The sequence below is a fragment of the Pipra filicauda genome, unplaced genomic scaffold (genome assembly GCF_003945595.2).
Source record: "Pipra filicauda isolate LSUMZ 115617 unplaced genomic scaffold, ASM394559v2 scaffold471_size599564_pilon, whole genome shotgun sequence".
Lineage (NCBI taxonomy): Eukaryota > Metazoa > Chordata > Aves > Passeriformes > Pipridae > Pipra > Pipra filicauda.
Window position 1 is genome coordinate 579,738 of NW_024104611.1, and position 7,720 is coordinate 587,457.

Consider the following 7,720-nt stretch of genomic DNA (forward strand, 5'->3'; position numbering starts at 1 on the left):
TTGTTCAAGCAAAAGTCTGATCCTCATCCAGGTGGATCTTGCACAGCTCCTGCCATCCTTATCCCCTTGGGATGCTGGCAACTCAATTAGTCTGACAGAACGTGACAGAAGGGGGTGTCTGAGGTGGGAAAGAAAGTGTCCAATGATTTCCTCTCTAACTCTTCAGGAATGAACTGGAGAGCTTTGGCCCAAGAAAAGGTGTTAGATGATCCCAAAGTAACTCAAGAACAAAACCATGAGCAGAAGAACAAGTCTGTGAAAGGAAAAGGAGTAATAGGTTCCTGTTCAAAATACTGGGACAAAATTTATTGAGAGAACAGCCAGAAGGGAGAAAAGTCAGGGATTAGAAAAGAATGATCGATTTGCTGAACGTTTATACCAAAATTAGATACATCCTGAAAAAGGAACAATTTAGAGACAAGTCAAATAATGGGTGGGAGTGAACACAGTAAACCTGTACATCTGATGCAGTTCTCCACCCCTGGAGCAGGCATAACCCTGTACTTTGGGAACAACTCCTCTCTCCTCAGTAGAATTTGCTAAGTCACATTTCCTCCCTTCCCTGTCAGTTTTGATTTTGAACTACATTTGGAGAGGAGTAGGTATTCATTTGGGGGAAAAAAGTTTAATAAGACCTTTGGCAGCTCTACTGTGCAGTTAATTTCTGTGAGGGTTAGTGTGTGGTGTGTTCTGAGCTCTTGGTAAAGGTACCATCAGTGTCATCTTGCTGCCTAATATGTCACAAACCCCAGCAGTAAGTTCCAGCTGGCCCATGAGTTATCTCAAACCACAGAATGAATATTAACTTCAGTTGGTTTATCTCTAAAACTTGCCATCAGCTCTAAACACTGGCAGCGCTGCTGAATTTTGTTGCTGAATCTCTTTAACTCCATCCATGAGCCTCAAAGTGCAGGCACAGCTGCACAGCAGGAAGAGCAAAATCTTTCTCAACTTGTCTTAACAGACAGTGTCTGCCAGCCAGTTAAACATGTCTTATTATTGCTACCAACCTCTACAAATAAAGCAGTGTGTTTTGGGTGGGTGGATAGCATTAGTAGGAATAGAGCAAATATGGATGGCACACACTGTCTCAAGGACACAGGAATAGAAATGACATCCCCACAGTGCTGAGGACTGACAGGACATGGTGACAGCTGCAGAGTGTACAACTTGCTTAATCTGGATTTTTCTGATGCTCTTGAATAAATTTCTACCTTGCCTTAAGCCTGGTTATTAAAGGTACCACCCCATCAGTCTGGCTACAGGCAAGAACACTGTGAGGATACAGCCATAGTCAAAAACTAAACCAGGCATGCAAGGCTCTCTTCCAGTGGATATAAAAGTGTGGAATAGAGCCCAGTAAGAGAAATCGGTCATGGATAAATATTAGAGCTATAAAGATATTATTAAAGCTATATTTTGATGGGGAAATTAACTCTTTACATCTGTACATATTAGGAGCTCCTTAGGAACATAACAGGAATGGTAATCAGGAATAAATCTTACATGTGTTTCTGCCACACTGAGGTTAATTTTGTTTCTCCACACACATTGTACAAATGCCAAGCAAATAGACAACAAATGTAGCCCATTTGGAGGCAGTTCAACTCAGGAAAACTTAAGTGTTTGCTTCTGTCTCTCATCTGAACACCTGGTCCTGATGTCCAGGTCAGGATATTGGATGTGAATCCTGGATGAGACCAGCTCGTGGAGAAATAGTCCCACCGATAAAACTGATTTTTATTTTTTGAGCTTGTTTGCAAGTATCTGTGTTTTCTTGTGAAAGTGAGAGCTGAAAAATGCCTTAGGCTGAACCTAATGCTTGACTTTCAGAGCTGGGGTGTAAGGGAGGGGTTCTGTTTCACATCCGAGTGCCTTTAACAAAGGGAAGCACTTTGTAATTTCCTGGATCTTCCCTCCCACCCTTGTAAATAGGAATAACATTGGCCACGTTCCAGCTGCTAATTGCCAGTCTTCCCGAGCATCTGTCCTCCAGCTACTGGAAACAACAGGCAAACTGGGGATTCAGGCTCTGAAATCATTCCTGAGCTGTGTATTACTGAAAAAACGCTCATAAATACTGAATAAGTGTCACTGGGCATCTGACAACAGTTGTTCTCCTCCCAGCATGCCCGAGGTACCCAGTACCATATGCCACTTAAAGCCATGAAAACTAATGTTTTGGACATTTTGGCTCATGTAAAAACCTAAAGCAGTGAAAAGGAAGAGGAGCCTGTGAGACCCGTGGAAGAAGTTTGGGATGTTCAGGAGGAAGAGGAGTGGGCTTGCAGGAAGAACACCTGAGCACCCTCCTTCCCCTCAGCTCACCAACAGCAGCCAAGGGGATACACACCCTCCCCATCACAAGGTGTAGGACACATACAGTGTATGTGGAGTACAAGAGAATCTGGAAAAGAAATTGCTGCAAGTATCTAGTCTTGAGACAAACATCTTCCTCCATTTTTTTTAATTCAGGATAACCAGAATACTTGTAAGGATGGTTCACGGGGCAGAGGATAATTTTGTTGGAAAGGAAGAGAAGTGAAAAGACAGTTTGGAGTTTTGTTCTCCTATTTGGCAAGATTTTTATTGAAAGTTGTATTCCTCATTTTTCATATCTGACTTATCTCAGAGACATTCCTTTGCTGCAGCCAATTGCTTTGGAGTCTTCAAATTGTCTTTAAATCTCCTCAGTGTTGTAGATTGGTTCAATGTGGAAAACAAATGCATTTTTAAATCGTTTTTTTGTTGGGAAATGGTAAATAATGATGATGGAGCTCAGTGTTAGGACCTGTATGTCCTGGGTCCTGCTCCTGTTAATCCTCCTGCACTTTCTGTGGTGGAAGAGGAAAAACCCTCCCCTCTTGTTTCAGAGTTGATGGGCTTTGCTTCCCCTTCCTTCTCCTGAGAAGGCAGTGAGGTTGCCTGGAGTGAGTGTCCGGACTGGGAGGCTGATGGATGCAGACAGGAGCTGTCACCTCTGGTGCCTCAAACTGTACTGAAAAATGTTTGTTTTGTAGCTGGAATTGGATGGAAAAGGGACGAAAGGAAAGAAAACAGAAAGTACCAGCTCAGCTTCCCCTGGGCCCTCTGGTGATGCTGCTGACCAGCAACACTTGTGTTGCTGAAGAGGGAGCAGCTTGTCCTGAAGTGAGATTAATACTGTGCACTCCAGCCATGAGAAGTCTCATTTGTTCAGATATCAAGTTTGAACAACCCTTAGGAATATATATATGTGTATATATATATATGCTGCAGGTAATCTGCTTGCTTAAGGGGATGCTTGTAAATATAGGACCCAATTTAACTTAATCACTTCCAGCTTTATGTTCCTAGGAAACCTCTTTGTGATTAAATAGCTAGAAATGACAGCTGGGACTGTATTTAATTAAAAAAGTGACTCTTAAAAGAAATGCTGGTTGTTTACATACAGAAAGTGAGGCTTTCACAGGTTTGACTTCTAATGAAAACGTCACTAACACTGTATGGAGGCAAACTGGTGGTGGTTTTTTCCCCTTCCTCTTGCTTGCCATGGGGGAAAATGCTGAGGTGAGATCAAACCAATATTTCAAACACGAATTTTCATTTGGTGTGTGCTTCTGTTCAGTGCAAAAATGTTTCCAGGGCAGTAAGAGTACTCAAGTGTGCACACAGACCCTGCCACCCCTGTGAGCACACAAAGACAAAAAAACAAACCTGGAAGTCTCACCTTTAAATGGATGGAAGGTTCATCCCCTATTGCTTTGGACTGGAAAGGCCAGGTCTCTTTGTGTTATCATAATAAAAACAAATAGCAAAAACTTTAAACAGAGTCCTGCAAGGTCTCTTGGACAAGGCAAGAGGGCTGGTGAAGGTTGGATTTTATAAGTCTTCCTAGAAAAGAACAATAACCAAGAAAGCAACTTGCCCAACATCCAGCTGGGACCCTGTAAAGAGTTAGAAAACGAACCTTGATTGCTGAAGTCCCAGTACAGAACCTCTACCAGACCCTTACTGGCAGCTGTCATTTAAGGTACATTTTGTGCAGGTTTATACAGTTTGCTTCCAGGGGAAATAAAGCTCTGTGTTGTTCTCAACAGATATTCTTAAGTTATTACAAAATGGCTGGACTTTTTTGAACATGGGAAGGTGAATTCACTGGTTCCTTCGCAGAGGTTCAGCCTGAGTCTGGTTTTCAAACTTGATTTGAGTAGGAAGGGAAGTAATTTCCTGGCTGGTTCACTCAGTTCTGGACACGAGTGGAACATTAAAGTAGTAGATTTCCTGTTGTTCCACTGAACAAGAACAGTGTACAACTACATTTTGAGTAATAGCAAAAAGCTATTTATTTAAAGCTGCAAAGACACTTCATTCTAAACCTTATTAGTGAAAAGAGAATTTAGAAGATGCCTATCTGCAAGTGTCTTCCATAAAAATTAGATTTACCCCCTTTTGTTCTTCTTGACCATCTCGAATTATGTGGGCTGAGCCAGAAAAATAGTTGAGCATCCAACTTACCTGTGCACAGTCAGTGGAAACTTACCTAAAACAACTTGCATATCTCTCCAGAGAGTGTAAAAAGATATTTGGTTATTGGTAAGAAATAAATTAACCTTGATGTAGTTAAGCTGCTTTTAACAAGCCTAACAGAACAGGTGCCCTTCTACTATTCCCCTTCTTGATTTCTGCCTTGTCATCAAGAAACATCTTAAACATCTTAGTTCCTTTTAGGTGTTTAATTAGTGCCATGTTCTTCTCATTGGAACAGAGGAGGGATTCTAGAATACCTCCTAGTTGTTTGTGTCTATAGATGGTGAGAGGCTGCAACTATTACAAATGTTGGCAATATTTTCTGAAGAAGCATCCCTTATGAACTAGGACAGGCTTGCACTTGAAAATATTGCTTGGAGATACATAGTCACTGACAGGAGATCTGGGTTCTGCACTTAGAACTGAATATATCTTTTAAACTCCCTTCCCAAGGTAAGTATTTCTCAGCAGCCTTTTCTTTTTGTTCACGTTACTTACCTCAAGTGCCTGGGCCACGTGTGAGCTGCAGAGTGGGCAGGTTGGAAAGAAGTTACACATATTTTCATCAGCCTTATCAGAATTTTCAATCTTGCCTGTTTAACAATTCTGGCCGTGCTGGGATAAAATGAGGCTGCTGGTTCTCTGAGCTGGGAGGAACCACTGAAACCGGTGGGGCCACCCACTGGGAGACGCTGGAGGACCCTCCACTTTCAGCTGGGAGCAGTTTCATTCATGTTTTGTGTTCATTTATGTTGTCCCTTTGCTTAGGCTTAGGGGATGACAGCTTTTCCTCTTTCATGTTTAGCACCAGGCAATTTCCTCCTGCTTTTCTCCCACCTTTTCTCCCTCATATCCACGTTCATATTGCAGCCTGATGTATTGTCCTTAAGCATTGCCAAAAGGCTTTTGCATAATCCCTTAACAGGATTGTAAAGCAATACTTTGAATCGCTGTAGTGGCATTTTAATGGCTTGAAAATGACAGGGGGGAGGATTTCTGAGCGTGGTAGCTTGTGGAAAATGAAAGACTGTATGAGTGACATGACTCTGGGAATTCCAGCCCGAGCTTAGCGTTCTGAGGAAAGAAAAAAAGAGCTGGAAGAACAGAGTGTTTGCCATAGGCAGGGCAAAATCCTTAGGCTGTAAAGCAATATACAGTTAGGTGCCTTTAAGCTTAGAAACACTGACACAGTATTTGCATCTAGCAGGTATTGACAGGAATGTTTTTTCCTCTAAAGGGAACAGTTCTGGGGGATCCCTTCCTTGCTGCGTCTGCAGCCTCCCGTTCAGGAAGCCAGAGTGGTGTTCTCTGCTTTCAGGGTGAAATGGCAGGAGGAAAAGTGACTTTTGGTCTAGATTCATCCTAGTTTCATGTGTGGGATCAGCTGTTATGGTTTCCCATGGACTGCAGAGCAGCAGCTTCCCACAGACGACCTGCAGGACCCATTGCAGTGCAGTTACTGTGAGCATAAACTACAGCAGCACTTTCTCTAATGTAGCTCTTTCCACAGCAAACTATGGAATCAGCCAACCAGAAAACTACCCTCCTCTAGCACCCCCTTTTTCTCAATTTCTTATTCCTTCTCTTTGCTTTCTGCTCTTCATCCAGCAGTAGTTTAAAGCCTTCTTCCAGCAAACCTGTTGAAGATGCTCTTGTCCCACCCAAATCATTAGGTAGATCTAATCTTTTCCCAGCCAGCATTGTTACCTGAAGTGCATCTCTTGGTTTTAGAAGCCAAAATCCTTCTGGTGCTCAAGGAGAACAGCACCTGGCCCTTGTGCCCTTCCCTCTTGTCATCAGAGCTATAGAGTGATGTGAAAAAACATGTTCTGGCCTTCCAAGATATCAGACAATGAAGAATGTCCTTTGTCCCTTAAGGTAGTGCAGTGTCTAACCTCCCTCACTGTAACTAACATTAAAGAAAAACTACACAGTTACTCTCTGAATATATCTAACTTCAGCTTCTGCTGGATGTCAGGAAAATTTTATCTGCCAAGTTAAAGCAATACAGGAGAGATTCTGTACTTAAAAGGTCTGATCAGCCCTTTTGATGTGATGGAACATTGGGTCTAGTTGTCTTCAAAATACCAGAGTGAACTGGGAGTTACATTGTGAAGGTGGGATGTAAATCTGTCGTGCTCCAGAACCACCTGTTTAGGCTTTGAAAAGCAGGCATCTATTTAACTGCCTCTTACGTATTTATCTTCATTATGTGCAGGATGATCTTTCTTAAGAGTTTATGATTAAAATGCTCCTTTTTTTTTGGTAGGCTCAGAAGTCCTTCTGTTTTCAGAGCTCCCGATTGGATGGATCACGAAAACTTCCAGGAGCTGACGAGCCGTGACCCATTTCTTGGCTTAAAAAATAAACACATCCTGCACTCACAAACACTGGTGCTTAAAATTGCGGGGAGTTTTAGAGGCAGCCCTGGGGTTGTCGAGCGTCGTCATTGTGATGCACAGCTCTCCCTCAGAGCCGTCACCCTCCATCGCTGTGCTCCGGGGCAAATATACACCTAAAAGTTGCCTTTTCTCCCTGTCTCTGCGCTGTAAACCTTTGCAGCGAGAAGGAGAAAGAAAGGCTGCAGCTCCCCCCCCCCAGCCACCCCCTCAGATTCAAACTGGGCTCCGAGCCGTGCCAAGGAACGCTGACAGGCTGCAATTGTCGATCCGAAAACCTCCTGTAATTCCCCTGTGCGAAGGGGTCGTGTGCTAAATATAAACCTTTTCAGGCAACCCAAGGAGGGAAGCAGTCAGAGTGCTCAGAGTTAGGGGAATTAAGGCAGTGCAAGGTGATGCTCTGATGGCAGATTACCGAGGGCTTCCTGTCAGTTCGTCCTGCGTTTGAGACTTAATTTGGTTTTTTGAGCTGGAGTGGTGCTTTGGGTGACTTTAGGGGACAGAGAAAGACTTTATTTTGGGCTGTGTTCCGGAACTGGCATCCAAGGGAACTGCTCTGGGGTGAGGTGATGCTCGTTCAGATCTGCATGTACGTGGAGCTTGGAATAAGGTGATCATTAGGCAGCTGCTTTGAAACCTGTTATTATTTGCTTTTTCAGACTCAGCAGTGCTGACAACTGACTTGCTAACAGGTAATGTTATTTATAGACCTTCTTGGAGGTATAAATTGCTTAGCACTAACTTTGGTCTCCGTTAAGGTGCTAATATTGCTCATTCTTAAATACCCGGCAACACATTTTCAGCTCATCAGC